This window comes from Lissotriton vulgaris, chromosome 1_1 (genome assembly GCF_964263255.1).
Source record: "Lissotriton vulgaris chromosome 1_1, aLisVul1.2, whole genome shotgun sequence".
Classification (NCBI taxonomy): domain Eukaryota; kingdom Metazoa; phylum Chordata; class Amphibia; order Caudata; family Salamandridae; genus Lissotriton; species Lissotriton vulgaris.
In genome coordinates, this window is record NC_141685.1 from 771,009,314 (window position 1) to 771,029,397 (window position 20,084).

The 20,084-nt window shown below is 45.1% G+C and overlaps 1 protein-coding gene across 1 annotated transcript in view; it reads left to right on the plus strand.

Annotated features, from left to right (window-relative positions):
• The first annotated feature begins 12,407 nt into the window (after positions 1-12,407).
• SWT1 (SWT1 RNA endoribonuclease homolog) overlaps positions 12,408-20,084 on the plus strand; it is a 1,175,709-nt gene continuing 1,168,032 nt past the window's right edge. The window contains exon 1 of the mRNA XM_086956007.1: positions 12,408-12,455. The gene's annotated coding sequence lies outside the window, so the exon portion shown is untranslated. The remainder of the gene's footprint in view (positions 12,456-20,084) is intronic.

The window sequence follows — 20,084 nt, forward strand, 5'->3', positions numbered from 1 at the left end:
TTATGCATTCTAGAATGAATACTATCCTCTACCTCGTAAAGTATTCACAGAGATTAATGCTGAGCTGAGGACCTTCCTATGGCTGGGAAAGCAAGCATGGATTGCACTAACGACGCTGCAAAGACACCAGTGTAGTGGAGGGATATCACTTCCGAATGTGGAGGCTTATTACTGGGCGGAACACCTGGTGCCCGTGAATGACTGGCTCCCTGCTCCGGCGTCCCACCCCACATATGCGCTAGAGAGGTATAAGATGGGCAACCACACGTATAATCACTATCCATATGGGGGCAGAGGTAGGGCGGGACTGTTGCCGGCTACCAGACTCATACTGACAGTGTTGGATAGGGCGACGAAGTCCATGGGGTGGGAGAAGGTCACCAGACAGACCCCACTGTGGCAAGGCACATGGCTAAGGGAACTCCATAAGTTGAGGGGATTCAGGAAGTGGGATGATATAGGAATCTCGACGATTGGAGATGTTTTGCATAGGAATTTGGATTGCTTCCTACACAGTATTTTAAGTACGCTCAATTACGTCATGCATGGCGGTCGGAGGAGACCCTGACGGACACAATCCCAGAGTACGCACCTCTAGAAGGACGCTTGCTCCAAGAATTAATACAGGAAAGGGCAGTATCACTTACATACAGGACTTTGATGAACAACATGCCTGACAATTTAAGCACTCTCAAGAGCAAATGGGAGAGGGATGTGGGGGAAATAGATCAGGTGGATTGGGACACAGTGCTCATGCATCCTAGGGAAGTGGCCGTTAAGTCCAGGCTGAGGCTCATTCAGTTTAAAGTACTACATAGAGCATATTTTGATAGGGTACGCCTACACACAATGGGCCGAGCCAGAGATACGAACTGCCTGAGGTGTGGTCAAGAGGGGGGAGACTTCGATCATATCATCTGGTCCTGCTTGATGGTATAGACTTACTGGACTGAGATCTTGAGGGAGATGGGAGAAGTGCTGGAGACCCTAAGGTGGTCTTTTTGGGTATGACTAATGACTTCAACTTAGCCCGCCCGCAACTTATATTTCTTACCCTGGCGCTGGTGGTAGCAAAAAGAGACGTGGCGAGGAAATGGGGGGGGGGGGGCCACGGTTCCACAACTGGAAGAATGGCGAAGGGGCATGGATCTCTACATGGCAGCCGAAAGGGTTACCTACAATGCGCTTGGATGCCCTAAGAAATTTGGTAGAGTGGGGGGTAAATGGAGGAAATATCATGGTCTAGATGGGGGGCTCTGAAGCGACTAGGGTAACCGTAGCAAACATCGAAACAGGGCCAGTCCACCGCATACTACCAAGCTACAAGAGCCTCAGGGTGGGGATGAGTTCGTCTGTAAAGCCTGTGATGGGTCATAATGTGATGACTTTAATGACAGGGAATAGTGGGGGGGCGGAGGGGGGTCGAGGTGAGTCGACTATTGATGACATGAATGTACTGTTGTTACTTAAGAAAATGTAAAGAAAAATGTTTCTAAAAAAACCAGGTAAGTATCGAACTTAAAATTTCAGTTTTCTGAGTCAAAAGTCAGCAAGGCTAGGTAGTGTTTATCTCAGAGGTTCTGGCGATCTCCTGGGAGCGCAACTTGGTGCCGGTATGGGACCGGGTCCGGACCGAAATGAAGACATGGTCCCGTATGCCCCTTACGATCTATGGCAGGTCGGCCATTTTTAAAATGGTGGCGCTCCCCCGTTTGCTTTATCAATTGCAGAATCATCCTTATCCGATATCACCCCAGTGGTTCTGCCAAGTGAATTCAGTGCTGGTGCAAATTCTTTGGGCTGGAAGTGTGGTGAGGGTGGCATTGCGGACGTGTTTTCTTTCAACGTATTGTGGTGGTTTAGAGACTTCCGATATCCTCTCCTACTACCAGGCCTCCCATCTCCTGGTTCTAAATGAGTGGTGATACGGGGATAGGGGCGATCCAGTGTATGCCCTGGAAAGACACCTGATGGGCTCTAATTCCCTGCATAAGATACTGTACGCGGCACGGCTTCGAAGGAGGCTGCCGCCGGCTACTCAACTACTCAACTAGTATTCCAGATTTGGAGACAGATGCTGCGTCGCATGGGATGGTGGGGCACGTTGACTGAGGACACCCCACTGTGGAGTAATGGACGCCTTCCTGCGCTGGAGTCCCTCCGGAGTTGCAGGGGATAGGATAATATAGGGATTTCAAGGCTGGGGTTTGTAATGTCAGGTACGACACTTAAATCCATCCAGGATCTCCGAAAGTATGGCATGCCCAGCTCCTAATTTTTCCAATACCTGCAGGTCCGCCATGCCATTGCGCCGAGCTTGGAAGGTCTAGATTCCCTCCCGGAGTTTAGTCCATTGGAAGCTAAGGTCTTTATGAGGGATCTAGGAGAAAAAAAGAGATCTTGCATCTATCAGACACTAGGCACACACTGCTCCACGACATTGCAGAGGCTCAGGGAGTCATGGGAAGGGGATGTTGGAGTGCTGGAGGAGGAGGACTGGCGGGAGACACTGGAGGCTCCTAGGGGTGCAGCCATTGCGATGCGCCTGCGGCTTATCCAATTTAAATACTTACACAGAATCTAGTACACTAGGGAGAGACTATGGAGGGCAGGCCTCATTGCATCCCCGGATTGTCTTAGATGTGAGAGGGAGGTGGGGACATTGATCCACACAGTATGGAGTTGTAGCTCGCTGGCTAGATTCTGGAGAGGGGTGTGGGATTTTCTGTCCGAGGTCCTGGGGTGGGAACTCCCACGCACAGCGCGACTGGGTCTATTGCATGTGATGGACGAGGTTGGTGGGAACAGACATAAGAGGCATCTGTTGTTATTAGGCCTGACCCTCGCCAAACAAGATATTGCTAAAGCATGGAAAGACCCCCGAGCTCCTTCTATTCCGGTATGGAATAAGGGATTAGATTTCTGTATGGGGCTGGAGCAACCGATCTTTGTAGCCCGTGGTTGCCCGCGTAAGCACTATAAGATTTGGAAGAGGTGGGCTGATTATAGGGACCTGTGGCTCTAACCTCCGGCGGAGCGGGAGGATACTGTGGAAATTATATGTTGAGCCACGATGGAGGATGCATGTAAATTCGAGACTGAGAACTGACTTGCAGAATAGGGGAGATGGTGTTGTGTGACCTGGGGGGGATCCCGGGGGGGGTTGGGGGATTAGGGAGGGGGGAGTTCATATTGTTAAGTTTGATATTGATGCCTGACAAAATGATGTAAAGATTGCTACTTTATTGAAGACTTGTAATGATTGGCAGTTTCCTCCGAAGTGCGGGGTGCTGCACTATGTATGAAATCTATCAAATAAAACCTGTTAAAAAAAAAAGTCAGCAAGGGACAGGGTTCAGGTAAGTACCTAGACTGCACCACCAGCAGCACAGGGGCAGCCAGGTGTAGAAGTAAAAATCGTAGTTTGGTCTAGTGCTTTCCAATGGGGACAGGGGGTGCCTGAAGACACACTGCTTGCAGGTAAGTAGATTGGTTGCGGGGGCCAAGCTTTGGGGGTTAGGTTAAGCACGGGGAGCACAAGCAGCACCAAACATACACCACCAGCGCCACAGAGGTAACTGGATGCACGGTGCAAATTCGACATCGGGCGCTCAATGCTTTTCAATGAGGATCTTTTTGACGGTAGAGAGGCTGCAGGTGTGACACCGGACGTTGCAGGAGGAACAGCCGTGACAGCAGAGATACGTTAGGATGTAGGGGGTCATAGGGGTACCATTGGTTCTGCTCACCAAGGCCCAGGGGCTTCGGGTGCATGGGTGTCTTTGGACTTTGAAGTCTTCTTAGCAGAGAAGGTCGTGGCCGTGGGGACCCTCTGGATTCACACTGCAGGCGCCATTGTGGAGGGCACGAGAGGTCAGCCAATACTGGACACACGGTCAGAATTGCTGGGGAGACTTCACTGCACAGGTGAGCCACTCCGACTCGGGCTTTGAGCGTCGGGTGCAGAGTAGGCTGGGAACACGGATCTGCATGGATCGGGAGTCTTTGGAGTCGGTTTCATCTGGACAGGTTCTCTTTCCTCGGGTGACTGCAGTCTTTATTGAAGGTAACTGTCCTCTAAGGGGTTTTGGAGGTCATAGTTGCAAGACAGGTCGCAGGACCTACAAAGTGGAGACAGGCCGGTAGGGTTGGGGCCAAGGCAGTTGTTGTCTTCTGGCTTCTGCTGCAGGTGTCTTCTCTCTTCTTAGGTCAATGTAGCTCTGAGGTCCAGGTCTGAGGCAGTCATCTAAATAATAAATTTAGAAGGCGGTTTAGGGGAGTAGCAGTTAGGGCCAATGGGCACCTTACCTGGGGTAACTACCCTCTATTATGCCACCCTCCCACAGGAAGGGGCAAAGGCCTTTCAGTCCCTGCCATCTTGAAGATGGCAGGGACTGAAAGTTGTGCTTCACCTCACTTTCTCCTACATTAGAGGTGTGGTTGGCAGAGGTGGCCACACCTCCTGTCTTTTCGAATTTTCCCTCCAAAAGTAGGGGTGTACACCTGGGGCTTCTACCAGCAGAGGATGGAGGTCACATTACAAAGGCGGCAGGCATTTAAAGCTTCCCTCTTCGAGCACTGGCCCATCCTGGGGGAGGAGGCATGACACCTCTGCCCAGGATGTGTATTGTTCCTGGTCCCAGAGAGCAGGGGCTCTCTACCCAGGGGTCCTGACACATGTCTGGTGGTGGCTGGCTGACTACAACCAGTCAGAGACCACACCAGGGTTCGTAGAGATTCAGGAGGGACCTCTGAGGTGCCCTCTGGGTATATGGCACAATAAATCCCACACTGGTATCAGCGTAGATTTATTGAAAGGAGTAGTGTGTTACCAAACCTCCTATAATCAGAAAAGCCATCATGGTGCTGTGGAACTCAAGTTGTCAAGTTCCCAGCCCATTTACTCTTCATGGCTTCACTGTCAATGGTTCTGCAGTCTATTAAGAGTTTCCAGGCGGTGAAAAATGATAATCGCAGAGCCTGGCTTGCTGCCAAAAAAAACTACAGGGTGTTGTTAGGAAAGTGGGCAGAACCTGTGCTGATATTGCCGAAAGAATGGCTTCCGTTGAAGTCCGGACTAAAAGTCTTGAAACAAATCGTGGCCTTAAAAACACTGAGTGTTGCTCATTAGGGGATTGTCAAAGACATGATGTGGAAAATGGAAGATCAAGAAAACAGGCAACTTCGTAACAATCTTTATTTTTTGGTAAGTCGAGGGGAACGATTCCAGAAAATATATGGTTTCTCTACTGAGAGGTTCATTTCCCAAACTAAATACTTGGGACTGGGATACGGAAATCCAGAGGGCTCATAGGTTTCCTTTAATGTTGCCAAAACGCTCACCCAATACCCCTGAACAGCCACGGGCAATGCTATTATATTTTTGGAATTTTGTGCAACAACATGCTCTATATGATCTAGCCCGCCCACAAGCAAAAAGAGAACATGACGGAGTGACTTTTTTCACTAGGCTGGATTTTGCCCATGCCACCGTTGAACGAAGGTGGGGGCTTAGGCAGCTTTTTGCCCCATTTCAACAGCTTGGGGCAGAAGTATATCTTCAGAATCCATCTCGACTGAAGATTGTTTTTAGGGGGGAAACATGCAGCTTTATTTCAGAAAATCAGGTTCAATTGTATTTAAAGGATATCTCTGGTAGACCCAAGGATGGGGTCTGAGAGTATATAATAGGCTACATTCATGCTGCAATATGGTTTATGATTTGGGTATTAGTTGCTATGTTGCATACACTTTGATCTGCAGCTCTTTAATAACTGAGTGTTATATCCTTTTTCTAGGGTGGTTGGGCGGAAAAAGTTGTAGGGGCGGTGGGGATGGAATTATTTTGGATGACATCATCCTGGCTCTGTCTGAGCCAGGTTTCCTTTGTCACAGATGGTGGGTTGGGGGAGGGGGGTCCAGAGGGTTGGGGGGTTGCAGGCTGGTGGGAGAGGTGGGGGAGGTGTTGTATTCAAATTTCTTGTCTTTTTTGTTTTTTCTTTTCTCTTTCCCTTTTTTATGCTCTTTTCTCGCACCGCTTATGGCACAAGGGAGCACGTAGATACCCTAATTTTTAAGGGATGGGTAAAATACATATAGCCACTATTTATATATGTGGCCTTAATGACCCTAAAAAAAGCCGGAAAACAGCGGCAGGATTACGTTTATTAAAGGCTGATATTATATGTATCCACGACACCCATATAGAGGGTGCTCGGTTGTACCTCTTAAATTCAATGAGATACAGGCTGGTTGGGGTAAAACTCAGAACACCCGGACGCGAGGGGTAGCTATCCTGACACGTAATACTAATTTACAATTCACTTGCATTTTTGGTGACAATTTTGGCCGATGGGTCTTTACTGAATAACTGAGACTGGAGAAACGTTACTTATATGTTCTATTTATGGTAGCATTTTGGATGATCCGGACGTATTTGAGCAGTTAACCAGCGAACACGTGGCTTGGCCTCTCCCAGTCATTCTCTGTGGTGACTTTAATATTAATATACCACCTAATAGGCCACTGAGCTCTGAAATAGACTGGACATACACTGGGAGGAAACCCAAGGTGTTCCTTGTACTAAGGGTATTATGTAAGGATCATGAGAAGTGACGTATGGAATTGGCAAAAGCCATTGGACCAGGGATACATTTTTTTTCCATACCACATTCTGTTCATGCCCGACTCGGTTTTGTGCTTGTTTCCTACTCTATGTTACATGTCTGTTCAATAGAGAAAGTTCAACGTATACTCTCAGACCATAACCCGTTAGTTGTAGAGATCAAGGGGGATGGTTTGAAGCCCAAAGAAAAGACCTGGAGTTCAGAGCAAGCTTTTATAATTAATGAAGAGTACTGCAGCTATATGCAAAACTGGATTCCCTTTTTTTAAGGAGAATTTAGTGAGTGCAGGAACAGATATTGTCTGGGATTGTCTGGAAGGCGATTTGCGGCTCCTCCTATGGGATGGTAAAGCGCCTCGAATAGCTCTAAATATACTGACTCAGGGATGGTACGATGGGGGTATCGCCTTGCCAAATATGCGCCTCTATCATTGGGCCTCCCAATTGGTGGCCACTAACTCCTGGATCCATGGCTCTCCTACCAACCCGGCCTTTCATTTAGAACGATATCAGACGGGACGGGAAGGGTATCTAGGCACCCTATATGGCAAGTTTCCCCAGAATTGCTACGCGGGACCCATGACCCAAACCATTGCTATTAGGCACCGGGCTACCAAGGCCCTAGGTTGGTCGGACGTGTTCATTCAAGCTACCCCGCTCTGGGCCTCATACAAGTTAGGATCCCTTTGTCATTTGAAGGGGTTTGACAGATGGGACACGATGGGCATCTCCACCCTTGGAGACTTGATCTACAAGGGGAAATTGTCGACTTTTTCCGATCTTCAACAGAAATACGATCTTGCTCAATCCGAGGCATTCGGGTACCTCCAAATAACACATGCTATCACGACTACAGTGCCAGACCTCTCCTCCCTTCCGGAGGCCTTTCCCCTAGAAGACAGGCTACTCTCAGAACCACTCCAGACAAAGGCAATATCCTGCACGTACCGTAAACTATGCAACAATCTGCCCAACTCATTCCAGGCCCTACGGGACAAATGGCAGGGAGACTTAGACGACGACGACTGGAGGTCGGCACTGATGTCCCCCAGGGAAACAGCAATCAACCACCGCTTCAGGCTGAGCCAATTGAAAATTCTACACAGAACGTATATGTCTGCCCCCCTTTTAGCCAAGCTGGGAAGACGCCCAGATGATTTGTGTCTTCGCTGCTGCGGCCTCCCTGGTTCCTTTTACCATGTCCTGTGGGAATGTCCAGTTATCCAACAGTTTTGGGACGGGGCGATTCGTAAAATGACAGAGGTGGTAAGAAAGCCCATCCCTCTTTCCCCTAAGGAAGGGATTCTTAATATATAGGGTCCTACAGACCTTACCGAGATGGAGCTTCAGTGGGTAGCCTTGGGTTTCTTGTTGGTAAAGCGCGCAGTGGCATTGAACTGGGGTGCCCCCCAGAGGCCTCTCCTAGTGGGTTGGGTGGCCGAAATGGATAGATGCATGCTAGCCGAAAAATCTGTATTTAAGATCAGAGGGTGCCCCAAGAAGTGGGATAAAAAGTGGGGACATTGGAACGTGTTTAGAGGAGAGATCTGTACCTCCCCCTCTGTGGAAATGGCAATGGATAAGGCTGGAACGAGACGATGTAATGATCCTTCAAAGTGATTTCTTCCTGTGCATGCCTGATATACTTAATTCTGTATTGTATTGCTTGGTCAACTGTATGATGACTCTGCTATCGTTTTTTCAATAAAATGTTAAATCAAAAAAAAAAAAGAATCCATCTCTTTGTGTCCTCACCATCACACGAAACCAAAACCTGTTCCTTGCTATTAGGATCTAGGATAATATTAAGGGTTTTCTGGTCTTTCCACCCTAACACTGACGGTCCTTCTTTAGAAACATACAATTTGCAAGTGGCATGTCTTCCCTTGAATCTAAAGACTAACACTCTAAAACCTAGAATGTCAATTTTTTCTCCAGTGTAACTCTCTGGAGCAATGTCAGGAGGTTCTAACCACCCACCAATTTGAGAAACAAACTGTTCTTCCCAAACATGATGGTCTACAATCGTGAAGGGTGACCCAGAAACTGCAGCCAACTGGATAATGACTTCTCCTAAAGTAAACGTGGCACAAAGGTTTATTGGACGACCCATCAGAAATATTTAACACAACTTTCTTTCTTATAGTATTTTGCAATTAAACACTCATCATTGGAGGATGAACTGCCCTCAGGTTCTGTTTCTTGAATACACGCCACCTTACCTTTGTAATTCTTGTGCATTGTTTTCCTGCACACCTTAGCAAAATGTCCCACTACACCACAAACCAAACACTTTGTAGCTTTACCAGGACATTTCGGATAGTGAGCCGAATGTGAACGACTGCCACATCTAAAACAAACCAACTCAGAAAACTTTTTTGTCTCAAAATTATCTTTCTTAAAGGATCCTGCATTGACCTCCCTGCGAAATTTATAGTTTCTTCTACTATATGAAATTTTATTAACAACTTCTGCTTCTTTTTTCTCATTGGCCAATGAAGCTCTAGCGCATCGTTCAGATAGCTTGGCTTTCTTAACCATGGCAATAATTTCTTTCAGAGACCCATCACCTTCTACCCACAACTTGCTTTAAATTGTTTGGGTTTTTGTATACATGACAATTTGGTCGCGTATAAATTCATCATGGAGCTGAGCGAATTTACATTTCACCGCCAGTTTTCTCAACGCAGAAACATAATCCTCAATGGATTCGTTTTTCTCTTGTTTCCGTTGAAAAAAACAAATGTCTAGTGACAGCAATAGAAACACTAGGAGAGAAGTGGTCATCTAAATCAAGCAATGCTGACATAAAAACATCAGTGTCTCCATCAGCTCTATCATGCTTGTCCAGTTGGTTATAAATCCGTAATCCTTCAGGTCTCAAACCTAATAAGAGAATCCTCTTTCTCCTTTCCGGTGTAAACGCTCCATTAACATCCTCCCAGTTAGCAATGTAATTGAGGAAATATTCTTTCCAATCTAACCAAGCAACTGGTGGATCACCCGGTACTACCTGAAATTCCCTTGGAGAATTTAAGTGCAAGCCTTGTAATGATCTTTCCCCCGAAGAACTGTCACTGGTAGTGGTCATGGTGAGTCACAGTAAAAAAGTTTTCAAAATGAACAAAAAATAAAATAATCCAGGAGAAAGAATAAAAAAAAAATAAGCCAAGCAAATGTCACTTGAAAGATACTTGAATACAAAATTGAACTAGCAACACAGCAAATTGGTGAGAAATACAATGTCACTCGAATATTTTTTAAAAAACAACCCCTTGAAGCCTGAAAAAGCTAAATTCATGTAATAAATAAATGTAAAAATAACTTCCAAGCAAATAAATAGTTTTTGAAAGGTATTATCTTCAATGATTTGCTTCTCTCTGCTCCGATGTGTCCGCAGTTTGCCTACAGCAACATCCTCCAAAATGGCCGCTAACGTGACCTGACGTCGGGTCACGTCAAGCGTACCCACAATGCACTGCTACCCACAATGCACTGGTGACGCTGGAGAGGCTATGCATCACACACGAAGAGAGAAGAACACGAACAATGCAGAATCTTTCAAAGGTAAGCTGAGCGCAAAGTCCGTTTGTTGGGTGGCACGGGATTAAGGTTTGAAAGATGCACCAGGCAATCGTTGAGAAGAGCGAGTCGAAGATTGACAACAACAAAAAAATGGGTGAAGGTACACTCACCAACAAAAGTTAGTTCGCTCACCGCAATCACACGCCCAGCATTAGTCAACAACTCTGTTAATATCCTCCTCTGCGCTGAAAACGAAGTTTTGCCATTGCTCACGATGCAGTCACAGAGAGAAAAAAAAATCAAGAATCTTGAGTCTTCCAGAAAATGCCCTTAAATTCACCTCGTCGCCAAATCTGTAGTAACTCCTCTGACTCCGGTTGTCTTTGTGTATCCTTTATTTCATAAGAAAATGCACGTAAAGAAAAGGGTGCTGCCAGCTTGAGATGCAACTCAGGTCTGACCAGCATTCCACAATACACAGAATACATTCTAAGGGGCAGATTTATGTTAACTGGCGCATCCCCAGGGATGCGCCAGTTAACATGCGCCACATTGCGCCACTGCTCCGCCACCCATGGTGCAAGTTAGTGAAGATGCGTGACGCATCTCTCGGCGTACGGGCGGCGCATTGCAGGAGTCATGTCGCAAGTGCGACATGACTCCTGCAATGCACAGGAGCCACCTCTTCAATGCATGGTGCATCACCCTTACGCCTGCTTCAAGCAGGCATAAGGAATTGACGTAGAAAGTGACTGAGTGAAATCTCATAGATTTCACTCAGCCACTTTTAGGAGGCATTCCTGCGCAGGAACGCCCCCCCTGCGCAGGAACGCCTCCTTATGGCGCAGGGCTTTACAACGTGACGCATCTCTTAGATGCGTCACGTTGTAAATAGGGCGCATTGTTTGCGCCGCCGTTGCGTCACATTAAGTGACGCAATTGCGGCGCAAGGAGGCGCAAGGGCCTCATAAATCTGCCCCTTAGACTCAAACCACTGCATTCTACATTCTACACTCTAACCATAATACTACGTTTCCACAGGCTACCTGACGAAAAGCGCTTCAACACTTCATTAGAGGTATCGAGCCCTATATACATGCAAACCCTTTCCTCCACTATCCTTATTTAAACCAAATCACAAACTCACATGTCCACCGATCAAAATTTATTAATTTCGTACCTCTCTATAGTATACTAATTCACGAATAATCCTTTTTGGGTTCCGGAGTAGCATGCTACTCGAGGAAAAGCGCTTCGACGCCTCCTCAGGGGTAGTAAGCGTTATATAAATGCCCTCCACACAGGCAAACCAGAATACCTGGCTGCGAAACTCAAAAGGGCTGGCCAATCCAGGACCCTCAGAAGCTCCAACACGCTTCTTCTCATCCCGTTGAAAGCGCGAAAACGCAAAACTCTAAGCAAATGCTTTGCAGGTAATGCTCCCAGGATATGGAACGCCATCCCTTCCCACATCAGAATGACATCCCACTTCCCTACATTCAAGACTTTACTCTTCCTGGAGGACACCTGAACTGTAAGGGGATGCTCATAGTTCCACGAACTCTTGTAATCATTATGATCTGTATGTTCTTGTTGTTTTGTTATCCTCTTGAACTGCACAGCTATCAAACTTTCTTCGCCATCAAGGCACTTTGTTTTTCCCGATGTGAAGCGCTCTGATACCCCCGGGTCCAGCTAGCGCTATACAAAACTTATAATAAATAAATAAATAAATAAACAATTGCAATAAACCAATGCATCCTGCTAAGACGTTGGTGCCTTAGCTACATAAAATAGTGAAGAACAAATGGATACGGTTTATCACAGTGAACATTCAGAAAGAACTGTGATGGTCGCTCTACTCTCGATGCAACGGAAAGATGCACTTCTACACGTATGATGAAATGTCATACCGAAAGACACATTACGTTGACTACCACACGTGTGTCCCATAATATACAGCGTGGCGTAAGAACTTGCTTTGCTCACGGTGGCGATTGACCTGATTTAAAATATGTATGCAACATTACAAAATAATAAAAAGGCATATACAGACTGCAGCACAACGACTGTCCTCCAAACACAACTAAAACTTTCACTGCTTAACTGAAAGCGCCCCGTCACACCTCCTCCCATTCAAAGGTGGCCGCCTTAGCAGGCTCCTCTTTTGTAGTCTTTCTATTATGTCCATGAAGGGGCGCGCACTACGTAAGGCTAGGAAGTAAACCTTAGGAGAAAACTACGACTCCCAGGGTGCTTCTTCGGGAGATTCTGACTGTGGAGGAGAACGGAAATCTGAACGTGGGTGAGCGTGAAGTGTTTGTTTCTCTTTTAAGAAGTGTCCCTGCCGGTGGCAGTTGCTTTGCTGATAACTGAAACAACGTGCATTTTTGGCTGTTGTTCTTCTGTGACGCACATTATGTAGCTTTTATAGGCCGAGAAGAAACACTACTTATTCATTTGTGGCAGGTGTGGGTACTACCTTCTTACCAGTCGTGTTCCTTCTATCTGCAAAGAACGACGACCGTTCTTAGTTTCATCTTTCATCTATGTGCTCCGTGTTTTTTAAAACTGACTTTCCATAATATTTATTTGTTTTGTCCAATGGCCCTCAGTACTTCCGAGCGCGCTCCTGCTAGCTCCATGCCATTGATCCCGTCAATGTGAAGTGCTTAACAGGAATGTGTTAAGGGTATAGGGAGATAAATCGATTTGAGCTAGTTCAGAGTCATTGCTGCCCTCTGGAACCATGCGCTTTTCAAATATCCAAAGCAAAATCTAAATCTGCCCAGATAAACATTTAGCTGTATAGCATTTGACATCAGGCATAGCAAGTGAGAAGAAAGGAGGCACCTAAGAACACACACCAGTCCTATATCCAGCATGCAGAGTTTGAAAATTTGCTATCTGGTCCTATTGTTACGTCTGCTAAAATACATGTGAGAAGTGAGAGAATCTCAAGGAGCGATTGAAACAGTGGTTTTAAATTAGCTAATAGATCAGGATATAATTAATTATAATCAAATAGGGTAGAAAGGACGCGATATGATCAAAGGTAGCAGGGAATTGTCACAATCTTTTCGACTACACAGTGTTCTACTTGACAAACTACTAGTTATTTCTAGAGAACAGTACTTGGTGTAGTTCTGACTTCATGCACAGCAATTGAGAAAATCCAGTGAGGTAGGTGAAACAAAACTATTCACCAATTGAGTATTTCTAATATTGCTGAAAAAGAGAGATGCAATCTGTAGACTTAAGGGCTGATGCAGGGAGATGGGAGAAAGTCTGGAATAAATACTTATAGAGCGCGGGTTCATCTCTGCCAAGAATTTTGCCATACTCACCTGGGACCATAAAAACATACACACGGTGAACAGGTAAACCTACGCTATACCAGTGATTTAATTTTAACCTTTTTAGGACCTATACCTTTGATTTACCAATACTAGTCACCGATACCTAAAGTCCTAAGGGATCAAGAGAGTTAGCAAGAAAATAGGTAGTAAATAAACATTTGCACTCATAAATAACCACAGACTCGGGAAAGATTTTAACGCTTTATCTAAATATTTTCTTTAACTGTCAATGTCCATACTAAATTAATCAGAGCTTGATCAACTAGAAAGAATTAAATCAAAGCAAGATGATGTGAAATTATCATGAAATGTTCTTTAAGCATTGAAACATCGGAAGGGTAAGAAGAGGGAAACAGCAGAATGACATATCCCGCTCAGCTTTATATTTACCTAGAATGGTGTGAAGACAAATCCTGGCCACGGGCTGGGATAAAGAACCGGACCCCTGATAGTGCAGGTGCCAACAGGATAGAACAGGTGCAGACCAGAATCAGGATAAGTACAGACCAAATTGGATCAGGACAGGACCACCACAGGTCAGGACAGGCACCCACAGCTAAAATGCAACACCAGCGTCACACCCCTCTCTGCAGCTAACAGTCAGACCCCGATTGGGTTAGCAAATCTTCTCCCTCAGGAACCCCGTTTGGGTTATCGATCTCCTTCCCAGAACCCCGATTGGGGTATCGGATCTTCTAACAGAGTGCTCCGCCAGCACCTCTGCTCTCGATCGCCTATTGAGTGCGTTGGGTCAGTGACAGGTAAGCTATTTGGACAAGTCGGACAATCTAACTAGATAAGCCCACCTTAGTTATACTATTTTCCAGGGCAGTGTACCACCCACCAATGTTGCAAATGTGTGTATTCCCTCAATTTGATTGGTCAAAAGACGAGGAGAGGTCCTCACACCATACCATTTATGAGGTCATGCTCTTCAATATTCAGATTAAGGTTCCCGCCCAATATTTTATTTTCCCATGCACTTTTATTCCACCCGGCAATGAATGTTCCAATAGTAATTACAATAGTAAATACAGTGTATAATTTGACATCCTCTTGGAGGTTCAGGAGGTCGAGTTCCCAGGAACATCTTCTAGCAAGTCGGGAGTTGGCAGGATTTCAATGCCATGGCTTGTAGACTCGGGTGAATTCGGCGCATGCCCAGCTTCAGGACCCAAGATGGAACATCAATATACTCGATTGGTCAGAACACGAGCTAATAGCAAAGTCAAAAAGAAACAGTTTTAGAAACTTTTATAAATTAATGCACTGTATACCACTTATCTCTACAATATTCCCATTACTTTATTTTAACTACAGCATTGGAGATTATGCAGAACGAACAACTTAGTAAAAGCAGCAATGCAAGCATTTAGCACATGAGAACATATAGCAGTCATCTTTCGTTCTAGTGCGCAGAAGCAACGTTTTCCCACCAAGCAGTAAGTGCGTCATGTCACGTGAGTATGACAGACGCATGCGCAGAAAAGTTCCCGCTTTGCGACGGCCTTTTTAGGTTAATCGAGTTACAAGTAGTAAAAGCACATATGCCAGCTCCCTAAGCTTACTAGAAATGTCGTGTTTTGCATTGTTAACAAGACGAAACATGTTGGTTAACACATTACTTATTATTTTGAGAGGATTGAGTCCAAGCAAGGCGCTTTACGTGCGAACCCTTGCTCCATCAATCCCCTCTTTGATGATATTTTATATCATCACAAATTACAGAAACAGATGCCAACTTTTCAACATTTACTCATTTCTATTTCTTCAAACACTCTTTTAGGCTTTTCCCCATTATTCATGTGGAAGTTTTTCATTTCTTGTATAAATCCCCATTTAATTCTTCAAGCTCAATTTCACTGAAGTTTCTTTTCTTTCCTCTCTGATTTACCTTATATGTCTTTTTATGTTTGCGACATTTTCAACAAATGATTATCCCTAAAATCAGTAGTGCTACTCCCACTATTGACATCAGTATTTTACCTACAAAACTCTTTCCTACGTTAGTGAACCAACTACCTATTGAGAAGAGACCACTAATTAGTCTCTTCCATGCACTGTCAACCTCCAGTGGTTTCAATTCTTCTCTCAAATTGGTAATATTTCTTGTGTACCTTTTAATTTCTACGCTTTCGTCTGGAATGTAAGTGCAACAATGTTGCATCTTCAGCATTCTACAGACCGCCCTCTTTTGCCAATAATATGTCAAGAGCAAGTCGATTTTGTAAAACCATTGATCTTACCGCAACCAATTCGGTATTGATCATCAAAAATCCACTAGCAGTGTCAGTCGATAAGCGATCTACCTCTGTTGACAATTTGCAGATTCTTTGAGTATTCAGAACCACTCCCACTGAAGGTATTATTGCACTAAATATGTCACCTACTATTTCAGCAAATTATGCTCTTTTACTACGAGTTACTCCATTAGTTTCTTCATTGCTTCCAGTGATTTTCCCTACGTGGTACACTTTTGGGAATACTATTCCAAAATAGCAACTCCAGTACCAATGATCAGGCAATTAAAAATAGGCCTTGTTCCCACAAATGTAATAAATGCAAGGGAATACTGGTTCAGTACCATCTTTGAAACCCCAACCCCTAATAACTTTGAAATTGTGTTCACATTCACTGGAACCAATGAATATATTGTTATAATAATCAGTTTTCTCTCTATGGAGACATAGTTTCCCTTTCTTTTCGAAATTCAGCAACATAGCAGCTTGAGTCTTGCCATTAGAGGTAAACTCTTTATTTTCAGCCCATTTAGGAATCTTCCACTTATCAGTGGCTTTTATATAGAAATCCTGTCTCCTTTTCTCGACTAAATCTAAAAACATCTTTTCTTTCTCTTGTAATCTACATGTCAGATTGTCTTTGTGAGCCTAGGCTACATCTATTGATCCTACTGTTAGAAAATAATCACCCATGAAGTGAGTGTAGTCTCTAGTACTAGAAATACGATTTAAATTTCTACGTAAAGGAACTTCAGAAAAGACTACATCAAAATTAGAATAATAATATTGTAATTTTCTAGTTCTATAAAACAAACTAGCTAAAATGCTACATGAAATACCATAGGTCAGTGGTAAATGATGGTAAGTGACCCCTTTAGCTACTGACGTGGGCAACTTCATGCACACGTAGCAGTCACTGATTTCCATAGCTTCTACATAATGTGCTAACAAATTAGCAAATACATTTAAATGAGTTCTATTTCTAGCTCTTCTATAATGTAAGTCTCCCTCATCTGGTGCTTCTAAATCTACTCCAGGTTGCTTAAGACTAACTGCTTTCTCATGTGTATGTTTATCTATTGTCTTAGGTGAATCTACTTGCAGGCGCAGTGCGTCCATTGGGGCGTAGCCCCACTAAGCCACATGGACCCACCGGCGTCAAGCACAGTCACGAATGTTATAAGCGCTGCAGCGCTGCCTACCGAATGCGGGACACACCCGACTCAAATCAGGAGTGCGCAGGGGGTGGGGCTGGGTTGTGCTGATGCAGCTTGAGTGACAGTCCACACTCCGCTGCAGCAGTACTGTGCATGTGAATTTTTGGGCTGTAACTAGCCCGAGCATGCGCGCACACATACCTTCCTATCTTCACCTTAGAAAGGGACCAAGGGGGGTGTTGCATCTTACAGCAGCCGGGCCGCAGCACCCGGGGTTGAAAAGGGCGAGTAGTAAATGTGTCCCCCTAGCGAATCCTGGCGCTGCATGCAGCGCCATGATTGTCTGGTCCACCACGCAGAAGGGTAGGTAATCCATTATTGGATGCCGCGCATGGGTGGTGGCACACTCCCTCAGCCGCACTTTATTTGGCCAATCACTGTATGACTTCATGTGAAACCATGCAGTGATTGGCCATTTCGGGCCGCGCGCGCCGCTGGCTGTGCTGTAGGTGAGGCACAAAGTTCTCTTCTCTCTAGGGGCTCGGGTGCAGCAGACCGACTCCCGCCTGCGCGCCTTACCCTGGCCTGTGTCCTGTGATTATGAAATTAAAAGTAAGACCCTTTTTGTGAGTAGTTATATATATATATTATGTAGGGCAAGTGGCAACAGAATTAAACATGACTCCTGACTCTTACATAAAACAGTGTCATGTGTCCATTCACTGTCCTCATGTAAAGCAACTACTGGTGCTCATTTAAATTAAAGCACTTTGATTTGGGGTCAAGTACATTGTTGCAGGCCGCTTGACCTAAATAAAGAGTGTGGGTGCATGGGGATCAGTGGCGTAACTCATGTCTTCAATACCTCACAAATATTAACAGGCTTTGGGCTAAATGGTTGGAGGTCCCCCTGAAGGGTTGGCCGCAGGAGCCTGTGTCACGCACCTGATGAGGGTTAAGCAATTCAAAGTGTGTGATGCACAAAAAGCCCCCGCATCCACATCACACCAGGGAGGAGTCCAAGGCCTGTGTTCCAAACATGCACCTTCCAGAAGGCCCACAAGGAAGCGCCATTTTTCGACTCAATGCAAAATACATACTCTTACTCGTAGTATATACTTGACCATTCCTACAGCGATTATCACACATTAAATGGCTTTTTTAGAGTTAGATGTTACCATTCCCATACCATTTAATCTACTTCTGAAGCAAATAGGGTAATGATCAGAACTTGAGACCTCTGCGTTGGGTGCACTGGCCAATGAGCTGCCTCGCCATCTGTGAGATGAGGACTGAGTTAATGCTGAATTTCTCCCTGTTTGGTTCCTTGACGGTTGTGAACGGGCACTCACTGCCTGAGGGAAGGGAGGGGGCGCCGCTGGCACAACCGCCAATGTGCACAGGAGAGACTAACAAACTCCCGGACTATCAGGAAATACAGGAATGCAAAATAATAAAGTATCTGGCAGTTGGTTGCACGAGGTGTTTGGCAAAATGCTTTGTTTGTCAACCATTGTTTGAGCGCGTATCCTAGGGGCGCCTTAAAGAAGAACAAAAAACAGAACACAGCTGCGCCCCCTGCAACGGTGCAGTATGCAAATCAGTATACGCCTCACCACATTCAAATGTCACCAGCCGCCCCTGTCTACTTGCTCAGGTATATTAGTGTTATTCTGCATTTCTTTGCTCATTAGGTAAGGTATAGCTAATATCAATCCAAATCATACTATAACTACTATTACTATACTACACGTACATATTCTACAGCATGTCTTTAAACAATTTCTTTTCGGTCTCCCGTTAATATTATAATCATCCATTTCTGACTAAAGGAGATTTTATCCCCTCTTTGAAACTTTTCACAGACTTTTAACCTGTGTTTCTTTCTCAAGTTGGTCTCACTTCTTCGTCAGTCTGATCAACAATCAGTTCGTCATCACTCAGTTCTAGATTTTTGAAATCTTCAAGTATGACGTAGGTCACTCAGGTCCTCTGAACTTGTTATTTAGAATTTTCAAACGTGGACTCCTTCTTCTGGGTTGCTCTGTGGACGGTCCAGCTTGGCTTGATATTTCATTCACTTCCTCTGGTTCTTCATTTATTGTTTTAAGGTGAAATTTCTGTCTTTTGACAAAACCAGGGCACTTATCTCCTTTTCTGAGTCTTTTAGCTAGCACTGTGCTTTGACTTTCTTCAGATGCTCTTTAATTTTCGTTCAGTTGTGGCACTACTTGTTCTCTGTCAACTTCTGAATTCCTCTCTATCTGACTTGGTCCAGGTCTTACTTTTGTTTCTTCTGCCTGGATACTAATCTGGCCTTGTTCAGGAGTTTGCTGTACTTGACTCGCCTCCTTATTCCTGAACACGTTTTTCTACCCCTATCTGGTCCTGCTCCGGTCTTTGGATTTCTTGATTGTCTTCTGCCTGAGCTTTCGCCCTAATACCTATCTTTCCCTCCTCAGACTCTGGAGTACTGGCTGGAGTTTCAAATGTCTGAGTACACCGATCTTTCCTTATCTGGCCCTCCTCAGAATTACTTTTGACTTGGATTTCTGTAATCCGAGTACATTCTTCTATTCCTGACTCATCCTCACTATCACTCTGTCTATCTAGATAGGTTTGACTTCTGGTTCTCACAAATTCTGCAGGTATGTCAACTACTGGAATCCATTCATCCTGACTGGTGCTCGGTTGTTCTTCATCAACTACTTTGGGATCAACTTCTTGAGACCCCTCAGTTGCGCAACCTTCAGCCTCTATTGCATAAGGTTCGGTCGCCCTTTTGGTGTGACTCGCGTGGATCCAGTTTGGAATTCCCCTGCACTTTACAGCTGTGGTAGTAACCAATATCACTTGATGTGGCTCTCCCCACCTTGGTGCTAGGCAAGATTCTTGAGTATGTTCCTTTATCACTACCCAGTCACCTGGGTAGTGCTGGAGTTGATTGTCTGGCGACAGCGTCTTCCCCAGCCTGGTGAGAGATAGAACGCACTTGGTCAGCCAGTTCTTTGCAGTACTCGAGCACTAAATCATCAGATATATTTATCAGCTTGTACCTGGTACCCATGCCTGCCTCATTGCTCTTCCCATGAGTATCTCATGGGGACTCAAGCGTGTGTTTCTGTCTGGAATGCTTCTGAGTCCCATCAGAACAAGAGGTAAAGCAACAGGCCACTCC